The sequence below is a fragment of the Aotus nancymaae genome, unplaced genomic scaffold, assembly GCF_030222135.1.
Source record: "Aotus nancymaae isolate 86718 unplaced genomic scaffold, 86718_ANA_hifiasm-v0.15.2.pri h1tg000012l, whole genome shotgun sequence".
In the NCBI taxonomy this organism is placed as follows: Eukaryota; Metazoa; Chordata; class Mammalia; order Primates; family Aotidae; genus Aotus; species Aotus nancymaae.
The window spans coordinates 39,796,202-39,811,257 of record NW_026988423.1 but is presented as its reverse complement, the minus strand read 5'-3'; positions in this window follow the sequence as shown (position 1 = coordinate 39,811,257).

Sequence of the window (15,056 nt, the reverse complement as noted above, 5' to 3'; positions counted from 1 at the left end):
CGTGTTGCATTGTTTCAAGGAAGAACACAAAAATGCCCTGCTAAAGGGATTCCGTTTGTTTGCAGGCTGCAAGAGGGGAGAAACACAAAGCACATTTTGCAGAAAATAATTTGTTACATGTCAGAACTATGACATGAAGCCAAGCAGGGCACTCTAGGACTGAAATTGCTGTGCTTCTTTAATACGCTCCTTGATCTCCCTCTTTTCTGGCAACTGTGAGTCACACAGGTCATGGAGAGTATCAATCCCTAAGAGAAACACAACTCCAACCTTCATCTTTATCAAGTTCATCTGTCCCAATTCTGTGGATGCTGACTTTCGGTCATTGATGATGATACACATGGACATTTATCATCAACTTTCAGATTCTTGGATCTTTGACAAGTCTTACGGAGAGTCAAACTAGTAGGATGCAAGTTATAAATGCTGATTATCCAATTACCTACTCAAAATATCCTATATGAATATTCTAGTAAACATGCATAGAAAAAATTAATCATTCCCGCTGACCTACTGCCCTTTGCTCTTCTGTATTCACCAGAAAATTTCCTACTCCTTCCTCCTGCCTAGGTTAAATGCTAGTGTACAACCTGGAAACCTGTGAATCATCTGAGATTTCTCTTTGTCTCCCAAACTTATTCAATTATCACTAAATCATATTGACTATACACTCTTCTGCCTCTGCTTTATATTCCCACTGCCACTGGGAACATAAACATTTAGAAAATGGCTTTTATTTAAAAAAAAAAACAACTATTAATGTTATTTCTTAAATGAAAAAAATTAAGCAAAACAAATGAAAAAGGTGTAACATCAAAAAAAAAAAAAAAAGGCCAACATTTTAAAATGAGTAACTGAGATTCCTAACTTTCTTTATTTCACCATGGATGGGTGCAAACCTTGTAATAAACTGATACTAGTCCAAGGATGTGTGACAAGGGAACTACAGCTGACTACTGCAAAAGCTTCCTTTGTCTCCCGGTTTCTTTACATGGTTACCTTCCATTAATCCTTTATGAGGGGTCAGCAAACTATAGGCCACAGGCCAAATCCAGTCTGCCATACGGCTTTGTAAACAAAGTTTTCTTGGCACTGAGTCATGCCTATTTGCTTACATATTATCCACAGTGGTTTTCACACTACAACAGCAGGATTAAGTAGATATGACAGAGACCACATAGTCTAAAATATTTCCCACCTGGTCCTTTACAGAAAAAGCTTGCTAACTCATTTTACGCCATAACCAGAATGGCTTAATACTCAAATTTAATCTTGTGACTCCCCTGCTCAAATGTCTCCAATGAGCTCCTGCAGCAAACATTGTTGGCTCCCTACCAATAGCCATTCCTTATTCTTTCTTGCAGAAGAAACACAAGTCTATTGGGATGTTTATTACCCTAATTCCCCTCCTCAGCTTCAGAAAGAGAAACAATTATTTTAAGCTAATCACATATCGGCTTTCCCAGTGCCTGGTTTTGGGATGGGCATGTGGTGTGACCCAGCCAATGAAATGTTCCAGGAAGCCCCTTGAATGCTTCTAAGTTTTCTCTCCATTTAAAAGACACATGTGAAGAAGAGCAGCCTTCTGATGTTGTGTTGTGAGAACAAGATGTTTGGCACTGCTGCAGATTAGCCAACCACGAAAGGAGACATGAATAAAACACTGCCAACAACACAGCTGAAAGAGGGACAAGTGGGATCCTAGGATATCACTGAACAACCAAAACAACTCTGGTTCCTACTGTTTTAGCCACTGCTCATCTAGTATTTGCAGTCCAAAGTAGTCTACTGGTAAAATTCCCATGGCCCACAGGATAAGACCTACTCATTTCTTTCTTTTTTTGTTTTTGAGACAAAGTCTTACTCTTTTGTCCAGGCTGGAGTGCAGTGGCACAACCTTGGCTCAGTGCAACCTCCACCTCCCAGGTTCAAGCAATTCTCATGCCTCAGCCTACCAAGTAGCTGGGATTACAGGTGCTTGCTACCATACCTGGCTAATTTTTGTATTTTTAGTAGAGATGGGGTTTCACCATGTTGACTAAGGCTGAAGACCTACTTATTTCTATAGCATTAAAATATCTATTATAAACTTGTATCACTTCATTCCCAACCTCTCATATCTCACACTTTTGGTACTGGCAAAAGTGAACGGCTCATAAACCTTCAGAGCTCACTCAAACAACTTGTCTTTTGTACTTGCTGCTGTTCCTCCCAAACAGGCAATCTTGTTAGATGTTCCTTCTGGCAAACACACAATCTCATTACATCTTCCTTCTGCCAAACATCATTCTTCTGCTTCTTTACCTTGAAACATTCTACTCACTCTGCATGCTTACCTTAAATCCTACCTACTTTCTCAAAAAGCTTTCATTCCTCATCACATATGTCTGGCACATAATCAATATAATAAATATCAAATCATAATTTACGTTTCCAGTGGGCATCTACCACACAGTAAGCACTGAATAAAGTAGCAAAATAATAAAAAATGACAATGATAGTAGTAAGCTCCTGTCCGTATTTTTACCTGTGTTCTGTAGCATTAGGAAAATGCTTAGTATCTAAAAAACCTCTGATAGTTATTTGTTAAGTGGACAAGTTAAAAACATAAATAAAAATGTTTTCCTTGTAAATTCTGTTGAAAAAGCAAAGAAATGAAATAGAGATAGTTCTGTTATGAGCACCTTAAAGATCAAAAACTACATCTATTCCATCTTTGTCTCCTGCAACTTACAAAAGCTCTTTGATAAACAGATGGCTAAATTAAAGGTGTCCTCATACAGTCTGGATTGTACAATGTATTATGTGTCCACATCCAGGTAGCATACTAGCATTTTTGTTATTGTGAAATATTTTTGTACTTTTATTACAATCTGCTGAACTTAGAGTTGGGCAATTTGTATATTTATTATGACAACCTTTTGACGAATGGTAGCAGAGCATCTTGTTCTAATAAAATTACTGTTATCATGACAACCCACAGGTAGAAGAAAACACCTTGCTGCAACAAAGTAAATCTATCTCTTTCCATTTCAAATTAGGAGGAATGAGGTCAGTAATAGTGATACCTTGCTGGTACAGGCATATCTTATAGGACCAGTGCTTCACAGTTCTTTTGTGATCAAAACATCCTTATTTTTACTTTTTTATCTATGGTAGGCCCACCCTGGGAGTTGGGTCCCCAACTGCCAGGCCATGGACTGGTTCCTGTGAGGAACCTCACTACACAGGAGGAAGTGAGCAGAAGGCAAGCCAGGGAAGCTTCATCTGTATTTACAGCCACACCCCCTGGCTCATCTTACTGCCTGAGCTCTGCCTCCTGTCAGATCAGTGACAGCATTAGATACTCACTGGCGCATGAACCCTGTTGTGAACTGCCCCTGCAAGGGATCTAGGTTGTGTGCTTTTTATGAGAATCTAAAGTCATATGATCTGTCACTGTCTCCCTTTGTCCCAAGATGCGACCATCTAGTTGCAGGAAAACAAGCTCAGAGTTTCCACTAATTCTACATTATGGTAAGTTGTATAATTATCTCATTATATATTACAATGTATTAATACTATAAAGTAGCACAATAAATATAATGTGTGATTGAAGAATCCTGAAACCACCCCTACCTTTCCCCAGTCCATGGAAAAACTGTCTTCCACAAAACCAGTCCCTGGTGCCAAAAAGGCTGGCGACAACTGGCCTAAAGTAATTCACTAGCAGAAGTCTTACCTGGATTGCTGTTTTCAGAAGAGTTTTTGACATCTGTTTTTCTTTGTAGTCAGAAAGTAATTGGCAAGTTCTGTGTATAAAAATGCAATAAAATTACTATTTTAATACTGAGATAAAAAATACTTACCAAATGTAAAATGTTTAGTGTATTTCAAACAATATCAGAATATTATCCCATCTACCTATGTGTACATTCTAGAAACTTCTCAGAAAGCTTCTAATTAAAGAAGAAAAACAGTAAGGTGAAACACTCATAAATCAAGGGCAGTATGACCTGTAAGTTAACTCGCACTAGTCTGACATAGTGGAAAGTGTCCCAACTCTGCATAAGTCCTAGCTCCATAATGAACAGCTATCTGACAGAAGTACAGGGGGCAGAGAAAAGTGTTGTATTAGGCTGTTTTTCTCTTGCTGTAAAGAAGTGCCCAAGGCTGGGTAATTCATAAAGAAAAGAGGTTTAATTGGCTGAGTTCTGCAGGCTTTACAGGAAGCATGGGACTGGTATCTGCTCAGCTTGCGAGGAGGCCTCAGGGGCTTCCAGTCATGGCAGAAGGCATCGAGGGAGCAGCCTTCTCACATGGAGAGAGTGGGAGCAAGAGAGCAAGTGAGGGGAGGTGCCACACACTTTTAAACAACAGATCTCCTAAGAGATCTCACTCACCATCAGGAGGACAGCATCAAGCCATGAGAAATCTGTCCCTATGACTGAAATGCCTCCCACCAGGCCCCACCTCCAACACTGGGGATTACATCTCAACATTAATGTATTAGTCCATTTTCACACTGCTATAAAGAAATTAACTACCTGAGACTGGGTAATTTATAAAGGAAGATTTAATTGGCTCACAGTTATGCGTGACTGGGGAGGCCTTAGGAAACTTTCAATCATAACAGAAGGTAAAGGAGAAGCAAGGCACATCTTACATGGAGGCAGGAGAGAGAGACAGCAAAGGAGAAATGCCAGACACCAAACTACCAGATCTCATGAGAACTCTCTCACTATCACAAGAACAGCATGGGGGAACCGCCCCCATGATCCAATCACCCCCTACCAAGTCCCTCCATCCACACATGGGAGTCATAATAAAGATGGATTTAGGTGAGGACATAGAGCCAAATCATATCAATGAAATTTCGAGGGCAAATCCAAACTATAGCACAGGTTCAATAAATACCACAAATGTAATCAGAAAAATGCAGAGTGTCAAAATGCTACACGATAAATAATCTGGTTTCTTCAATCAAAACAAAGTAAACCAGAAGAGTGCAAGTGAAAAAAGTGGTAGGTGATGCACGTAGGTGAGATACTCAAAGATATCAAAGGAAACTTAAGACATATTATCATCTAATTTTAATGTATAGTCCTTATTTGGATCCCAATTAAAACAACTATAAAATAATGATGATGATGATGATAATTTATAAGACAATAGGGAAACCCTGAAAACTGACTGAATATTTAATTTGATACGTTAAGAGTTATTGCTGATTTATCTTTAGGTCATATGGTGTCAGGGTCTGTCTGTATTTTAAGTCATTAACACTTGGAGATGCATACAGAAATATTTGTAGAGAAAATGAAACAATGTCTCAATTTTCTAAAAAATAATTGAGGACATGTAAATTATATCTCAATTAAGGCAGTAATAAAGAAGACGAGGGAAATGTAAGGAGGTGTAAATGAAGCAAAATTGGCCATGTATTGATAACTAATAAGCTAATTAAATGGCAAATCAGGTTCATTAAACTATTAAAATTTTCTTTATCTCAGTAAATGTTTGAAAATTCCATAATAGGAAAGAAAAACTCTAGTAGCATAATGAAACTAAATACTTACTGATGTACCCCAAACTTCTGAGTTTGCAGTAAATACTAAATTAATATTTAATAATCCATTTTGATTACAACTGTCATAAGATATTGTAATCAACGAGAAAAACTCACGTGGTTTATCAAATACACCTTATTATTCTGTTAAAGTTACTGACTAGAACAAAAATGATCATGAAGATGTTTCAAAGAGGAAGTTCCAATTTAACTGGCTAAAAATATTTGCATATATAACCATTATGTTCAAAGCTGGGATTGGCATCAAAATGTGGATGATCAGAAATAATTTATCAAGCAGATTATTTTGTGTTGTGTTTAATAATAGAAGAATTTCTTAATCTATTTTTCCCAAATTAAGATGAGCAACTAACTCTGAGATCTTTAGCTGAGGAAGGAGTAGGTGAGGCATAGTTTGCTTTCTCAGCTGCCAAATGCTTTTGAAAAGGATGCCGAAGAACTTGCTGGAGAATATGCACCTGGTAAACAATGTGAGTAGGTCGATACAGATTAGAATTACTCAGGACCCTGATGAATTTTGACATTTCTAAATGGCAAGGTCAACTTAAAATGTTTAAGATGTTTATACTTAGGGAGGCTGAGGTGAGCAGATCACTGGAGGTCAGGAGTTGGAGACAAGCCTGGCCAACATGGTGAAACCCTGTATCAATGAAAAATACACAAATTTGCCAGGTATTGTGGCAAACATCTGTACTCCCAGTTACTCAGGAGGCTGAAGCTGGAGAAAGGCTTGAAACTGGGAGGTGGAGGTCTCAGTGAGTCAAGATTGCACCACCGCTCTCCGGCCTGGGCAAAGAGCGAGACTCCTTCTCAAAGACGACAACAACAGCAAAAAAAATGTGTATACACTTTATGCTATATGAAAAACATCAACTCTAGTTGTTACTTGGAATTTCTATTATTCCACAGAAAGTCCCTTAAGAGTACTTTGTAAGTGTCTATACTAAACTAAGAGAATGGAGAAGTATATCGTCATGGAGACTACAAATACACCCTGGTAATCTTAATATCCCTTTACAGCATTTAGACAATTGTAATTTTCTAAAATATTTACAAAAGTAAAAGGATGCCAATGATTTAAAATCTTTCCAAATGAAGGCCATGAATTCCAGCTCACGGCGCTTCCTCACTGGGAATTTGACCCCATGGTAATAAACTGAGGCAGCAAAGAACAAACCCTTTTCATCTATAAATCTGAGATTAAAATGTACATTTTCAGTGGTTTTGCTATTTCCTGGGTATTACTAATGAAATGCTTACCTATAATTTTTAAAAAGGTGGATGATTATCTGTACTAAGAAATTAAAGGTGAGAGATCAAGTAGAACATATTATTGTATCACTAGGATTTTAAATATGAAGATTGCATCATCGTAAATACAGGGCTTTTAGAGCCCATCTTAGCACTCCTCCCTGCGTACTTCCTACACATATCTTTTTATTAAAGTTGGTTGTGTACCTACTGGCTCCCCTACCTGCTAATTTAAGAGCCCCTCTACTTAATTTTTACGTTTCTTCACAGCATCTTGCATTGAGTAGATCTCAAGAAATGAAGTGGTTTTACAGCTGCAGCTTTGCTTCTGTGATTTTAGAGAAGTAATAAATGCTAAACAGTGTGCTCTCAAGGAAGGGAAGAAATCAATTTCCACAAAGAACAATGGTATAATAAGAGTTTATAATGATAGTTCATTTATTTTTTTAAAGGTGCACTTCCATATGTTATCATATATTTAATTGATCTATAAATGGAAATATATAAAATATTGGTTGCACATGTTTATGTAACAATGTATTCCAGGGATGTGCAGTTAAAGAATTATACAGACATAAACATCTAAGCGGGAGAATATACACCTGAGTGAAGTCTGATCTTCATTTTCCTCATTTGTGATAAACATCTGGTTTTAGTTCCAGGAGCAGTGATGGACTCTTGTTAATTCAGTCATTTTCTCCTACCACCAAAACTTATTTTACATCAGTGACATGATAGGACTTCTTCAGAACAGTGTTGGAAAAAAATGAGAGACAGCACTTTGGGAGGCGAAGCGGGGTGGATCGCTTGAGCCCTGGAGTTCAAGACCAGCCTGGAAAAGCCAGGCCTGGTGTAGAAATTCTCTACATTTTAAAAATGTATGCTTTATGGATGAAGGCTTTGAGGACTTCTGGTTTATGGTCTAGCAGATAATGAGCTTGGAAATTGCCACTCCCCTAACAAAAAATATAAAGGTGAAAAACTGAAAAATTACCAGATCTTCTTAGTTCCACCAGTGAAGGCAAAGCCCTGCCACTCAAATTGGGGACACAGATGAATACAGAGAACTATCATTTACTGGAGCAGAAAGCCAACAGCAGAATCTTCCAAGGGAACCAGTAGAGGGGTAGGGAAATCAGAACCATAATGGACAAATTGCTGCAGGCTCAGTGGACAAGCCTGAGGTTTAAAAACTATAGAGGGACTCAGTCATTTGTAAGTTTTTCCTCCAGGAGTACTACCAGGTATTTCTTTCATTTTGCTATTTCATCCAGTCTACCATAACCAGGCATCCAAATACTAAGGACTACCACTACATGGCATTTTAAAAATGTTTTAGACTTCTTCCTCTCAACTGCTGGGACTGTGCACATTCTGAGCTGGCCTGTAAGTTCTGTATGATTGCCCAAATGGCCATAAATGTCTGGCAGTGAAATGAGCCCCAAAGAGCTCACCCACTTCACTGTAAGAACTAAACTTGCTTTTATGTCTATAATAATGTCCTGAGTTCAAGAAGCAATTTCATTCCCTAATCTATCATGGAATATTGTCATTCTCATTTCATGGACAGGAATCACCCACCCTGATGACACAAACATGCTCTCCATACAAGTCCTAAGGCAGGAGCATTCAAAGGCTCAGCTCCTTTGGCCTTCACTTCTTTGATTTTGCTAGAACCTGTACTACAAAAAGAATTACCTCTCAATCATGGCTCACTGCAGCCTCTACCTCCCACGTCCAAGTAATCCTCCTACCTCAGCCTCCCAACTAGCGGAACTACAGGTACAGGACACCACTCCCAACTAATTTTTAATTTCTTTTTGTCGAGAGGGGCAGCCCCCTATGTTGCCAAAGCTAGTCTTGTATCCCTTGGCTCAATTGATCCTCCCGCCTCAGCCTCCTAAGTACTGGGGTTATAGGCAAGAGCCACCATGCCCAGCCTTGTTTTTTCCCTTCTCCAAGCCAAGTGTGAAGTCAACACTACAAACTAAAAATCAAGGCCAGGTACTGTTGCTTACACTTGTAATCCTAACATTTTGCAGGGTGAAGTAGAAGAATGACTTGAGCTTATGAATTTGAGACCAGCCTGGGCAGAATAGTGAGATCTCATCTGTACTAAAAGTACAAAAAAAATTAGCCAGGCATAGTGGCACATACCTGTAGTCCCAGCTACTTGAGAGGTTGAGATGGGAGGACTGCTTGAACCTGAGAGGTCAAGGCTGTAGTAAGCAATGATTGCACCACTGCACTCTAGCCTGGAAGACAGAGTGAGACTCTGTCTCAAAAAAAAAAAAAAAAAGAAAGAAAAAAAAATCAATACATAGAAGTGATTGACTTTTACAGCTCTAATTAACTGTATAAGCATTATGGCCCAGGCTATAACAAGATGCTTTATACATATATTCCTCACATTATAAGAACCAAAAGGCAGGGTGTAGTGGCTGATGTCTGTAATTCCAGCACTATGGGTAGCCGAGGTAGGCACATCACCTGAGGTCAGGTGTTCGAGGCCAGCCTAGCCAACAGGTGAAACACTCTCTCTGCTAAAAATATAAAAATTAAACAGACATGACGGTGAGTGCCTGCAATCCCAGCTACTCAGGAGGCTGAGGCAGAAGAATTGCTTGAACCCAGGAGGCGGAGGTTGAGGTTGCAGTGAGTCGAGATTGCACCATTGCACTCCAAGCTGGTTGACAAGAGTGAGACTCAGTTTCCCCCCCAAAAAAAGAGTCCTTGCAAACTGTCCCCATTTTACCACAGCTAAGCACCTGGAGATTCAGTGAGTTAAAAATCTTTCAGGTCATATAGCTAAAAAATGGCAGAGGTGAGATTTTCTGACAGACTCCAAAATCCATGTTCTCTCCACCATATCAAACCACCTTCCTTGTTGCTCCACCGTCTTTGAAGATAATACATTTAACATTAGTATGCAAACTTGCTGAAAGCAGAGTGATCCTACTCTAAGCTAAAAGCCATCAGTTAAAATTAGAAACTTCAACTCAACTAAAATATACTCACTTAGAAACATCCTAGTTAAAAACAGAACAAAACAACTCAGCCTCAAAACCCTAAGTCATCGCTTTTGGTTTTCAAAAACCATTGCTTTTATGTGATAATCTTTACAGTTGAGAAAATCAAAAGGAATACTTACTTATCATTCTTTTTCTTCTTTCAGAATCTGAGTCATTCATGTTACTAACAATGAATAAAACAAAAGACATAATTAACTACTGTCTCCTCAAATTATCTTTTCTTCAAATAAGGAAATTTTACAAGACAAATAATGAGAAAAACACATTTAAAAATCACATTGAATCAGTGTTTGAAAGAAAGACAGAAAATACTGAGCTTGACTAAACAACGTATAAAGTACCACCTTGTTTAGTTATTTTAGGCAATACCAAACCTTCTTTTTTTTTTAATGAATTTAAAAAAATCTTGGCTCAGTGTGGTAGCTCTCACCTGTAATCCCAGCACTTTGGGAGGCCAAGGTGGTTGGATCTCTTGAGCCTAGCCTGAGTAGTGTGGCAAAATCCTGTTTCTACAAAAAAATTCAAAAATAAATCAGGTGTGGTAGCTTAAAGGAATATGAACTTAAAATAAATTGAACAAATATTAATATAGTAAGCAATAAACTTCTGTATTTTCATTTAGCAATTCTGGGGCCTGAAGTCAGTTTCAAAGGATAAACTCTTTCCTGCCTGGATGTCCCAATATCTTTTGAGACTAAGAGGTAAAGTCATCTAATCATTTCCAGAAAAGCATGGTGGCATGCACCTGTAGTCCCAGCTGCTCCGGAAACTGAGGCGGGAGGACCACCTAAGCTCAGGAGGTTGATGCTGCAGTGAGCCAAGATCACACCACTGCACTCCAGCCTAGGAAACCAGAATGAGATTCTGTCTCAAAATAAATAAATCAATAAAATAAATTAAAAATTTTTTTTAATTGTAAAAAGACAAGAGTAACTTGACAGAGAATGTCATGAAATATGAACAAATTTACATTTTAAAAACTTGGTTTTTAATATCAAAATAATAAAAATAAATTCTGCAATCTGAAAGACATAGACCTTATCAATAGATTTATGTTTCTAAAACTCTACAATAAGTAGGATTCTCTTGGTAATACCCACATTATTCCATAAATGCAAGGTACTAGCATTGAAATAAAAAGGCAACACATATACTAAAAACCAAATTTTAGGTGCAACAACTTTAAAAACAATTTGGCAGTTTCTTAAAAAGTTAAATATAAATTTATTAAACAATCCAGCAATTCCACCCCTAGCAAGGGAAATAAAAACCTAAGTCCCTCTTGTACATTTACTAGGGGTGGAATTACTGGATTACAATCCAGTAATTCCACCCCTAGAATCTAAGCAAAGGAAATAAAAGCATAAGCCCCACTTGTACATTTATGCAGCAGCATTTATTCATAATAGCCAAAAATTGAAAACAACCCAAATGTCTATCGAAAGGTACACGAATGAGCAAAATGTGATCTATTCATACAACGGACAATTACAAGGTAATAAAGAGAAAAGAACTACCTCTATCACTTAAGTAGGTAACAACATGGATGAACCTTGAAAATATGCTAAGAAGCCAGGCACCAGAGACCACATAATATATAATTCTATTAATAAGATCTAGAAAGCAAAAGTCTTTACGAGCCAGATGGTAGATTAGCAGTTGCTTGTGGCTGAGTGTGAAAACAGGGATCGACTGCAAATGGACATAAGGGATGTTTACAGAGTGGTGAGATTGTTCTAAAACTTAATTGTGATGACAGTATAGATCTGTCATTAAAAGCCACAGAATTGTACACACAAAACAAGTGGAATTTTACTGAATGTAAATTATGCATCAATGAACCTGTTAAAGAAAGCTAAGAAAAAGCCAAATGTCACCACTTAATACCTAAGGAATGTTGAGCTCCAATAACTGGCTTTGAGTAATCTTAATGAGCTGTTGAAATGGCATTTTAAAATCAGCTTCTGTCTTTTCCATGAGCTAATGAAAGTAATTATATTGATCAACCTCAAGTCTTCAAAAATATGCTGAATAGTAATTCAAATAAGGATAAAATGATAAACTCACATGTAATAGAAATACAGTTAAATCATCATCATCTTCCCTTTCTCCAGGTCATCTCAGTTTGGCTTTGAACAATTTTCTAAATCTAAAAGGAGAAATGTTGATTCAATTTGTTAATTTTACTATTTTGAGAATTGGCCTTAAACCAACCAGGATGCTTTAGTATCTGTATTTTAAAATGACAAACCTTGTGCACTAAGGAACACAGTATCCCTCAGGAATCTGAGTTGTGCTATGGCAGGAAAAGGAAGAACGTCAAACCTGAACATTCTTGAATTACATTTTACAAGAACAAAGTGAACTTTCTCATATATTCAATAACACAGAGATTACATGCTACTGATTCTGGTTTCATGGATTAATTGTATATCATATCTTAGAGAAGACTGTCAATATAAATTTATTGCCTCATAGATTTGGATACAGTATAGATCAAATGACGTTACCCCTAAAACACCACTACAAAGAACTAATTCACTTACAGAATAAATGTTGTCATGTCACTGTAATACCAGGGGAGTTATATCAATGGGTTTTTTGGTATATTTAAAAAATCATCTTAGACTCAAAATAATGCATTATACATACCTTGTCCAATACAATAATATTTCATTTGTCTGAAAGAATGAAAAAATAACAAAACATTCTATGAAAATATAAAAATTAAAGAATTCTTAGCCTTAAACCATCTTTAAACAAATTGTCTAGCTCTTAAAATTTTTTACTTCGATGGGTACAATAAATATATTTTAGGTTATACAAAAGCTGAACACACCCTGATGCCCCCTCCCTTGACTTTTCCTGACTTGTCTTCTCTAACTCTACCCCTCGATAATTCTGTATAAGCATAATTCTGCTGTGGCCACACGGGCCGCCTTGCTGTTCCCAAGTGCCATGCATACTCCCACCTAAGGGCCTTTCCACAGGCTATTCTCTTACTAAGGGTGTTCATCCACCAGATATCTGTATGGCTTGCTCCTGCAACTCCTTCAAGGCTCTTCCTCTGCATAAGTAAGGTCTCTGCTGATCAATTTTTTTCTTTTTTTTGAGACAGAGTCTCACTCTGTCACCCAGGCTGGAGTACAGTATGGGTCACTGCAACCTCCGCTTCCCCAGTTTAAGCTATTCTCTTGCCTCAGCCTTCTGAGTAACTGGGATTACAGGCATGCACCACCACACTCGGCTAACTGTGTATTTTTTAATACAGACAGAACTTCTCCATGTTGGTCAGGCTGGCCTTGAACTCCCAACCTCAGGTGAACAGCCTGCTTCAGCCTCCCAAAGTGCTGGGATTACAGGTGTGAGACACTGTGCCTGGCCTCTGCTGATCAATCTTTTACAACTCCAAACCTCTTCTCCCTGTGCTTCCTGCCCCCCGTTTTCTTTTCCTCCATAGCACTTATCTCCTAATATTCTGTATAACTTACTTGTTTTGTTAATTTGTCTCTCTTACCAGCTATAAGCATCATGGAGGCACAATTATTTTTCCTGTTGTTTTTTTTTCATTGTTATGCCCTCAGCATTTAGAACAGTGTCTGGAACATGCTGAGCACCTAAGTACTCAATAAATACTTGTTGAATGAATGAGCTCTGCAGGGAAAAACAGGTGGAAAACTGATGGAGACAGGGTAGGAGCAAGATGGCTTAATGAATATCATTTTATGTCACTTTGATTTTGAACTATAAGTATTTTTAAATAAATTTACCAATAAGTATTTTTAAATAAATGAAGGAAACCACAGCTGGAATGTAAAATTCTTATCTTTATTGAAACAATATTTTTGCTGCTGGAGATAGTGAAATCACTATATGACTTCCATCTGGAATCTTGTTGTACTGTTGTACTGAAAACAGGGTCAGTTTTAGATAGAAGGAGTTGGGGGGAGAGAAGGAGTAGGAAGACAAATATATTTTGTCTTTTGGCAAGTACATTACAAACACAGAAATGATTAAAATGTGGGCCCCTCGGGAGGCAGAGGTTGCAGTGAACTAAGATCATGTCACTGCACTCCAGCTGAGGTGACAGAGCGATACTGTGTCGCAAAAAAAAAAAACTTCAATATTTGACACAGGTTTCCACCTGAGTAACCATGGGAATAAAAGCCCAAACTGAACTGGAGAAAAATATATAGCACTAAATAATAAGATAGATTTTAGATGTTAGTTTCATAGTTTTCAAAAAAATAATAATCATTATACAAATATGCTTTCACATGGATTTTATCAGCAGATTAAGGATTTATTCACAGCTGCTTTTGCTTAGGGTCCAGCAATGGGTTTAGAGCTTGTAACAATTTGTTTAAATTAAACATCCCAATATTGGCCTGATTTCCTATTTTATATCTTCTTTCATCCTCAGATGTGTTTGGTACAAAATCTGTATTTAAAACAAAACACTACAGCTTTACAGTGGAAATTTTTATTTATCTATTTAGAGGCAGGGTTTTGCTCTGTCATCAGGGCTGGAATGCAGTGGCATAATCCCAGTCACTGTAGCTTCCACCTACCAGCCTCAAGTGATCCTCCTGCCTCAGCCTCCCAAGTAGCTGGGAGACTACAGGCATGTACTGTCATGCCTGGGAATTTTTTTAAAATTAACTGTAGAGACAGGGTCACCCTGTTTCCCAGGCTGATCTTGAACTCCTGACCTCAAGATATCCTCCTGCCTCTGCCTCCAAAAGTGGTGGAATTACAGCCATGAGCCACTGCCCCCAGCCACAGTGGGGATAATTACAATAAATAGCTTATTTATTTGTTTTTAAGCTTATATTTAAACATATGAATCTGGATTTATTAGATAAAAATCTTTCTGACATCATTTAAGTTGAAGGTAACAGAATACACTAAAAGCTTTTAAAATATGAACATCTGTCTAATAGAGAAATATATTTCTAACCTATAAGAATTTCCAGTCTATCACATACATACTTCAATCTCCAACTCAAGTACAGTCCTCTGCAATGCCTTCCTGGTTTACCTCATGCCGTCTTCTCTAGTATGTATTGGGTTTTGATTTGGATATTTTTTAAAAGACAGGGTCTCCCTCTGTCACCCAGGTTGGAGTGCAACAGCACCACTGTAACTCACTGCAGACTCGAACTTTTTGTTTTTGAGACTGGTCTCGCTCTGTCACCCAGGCT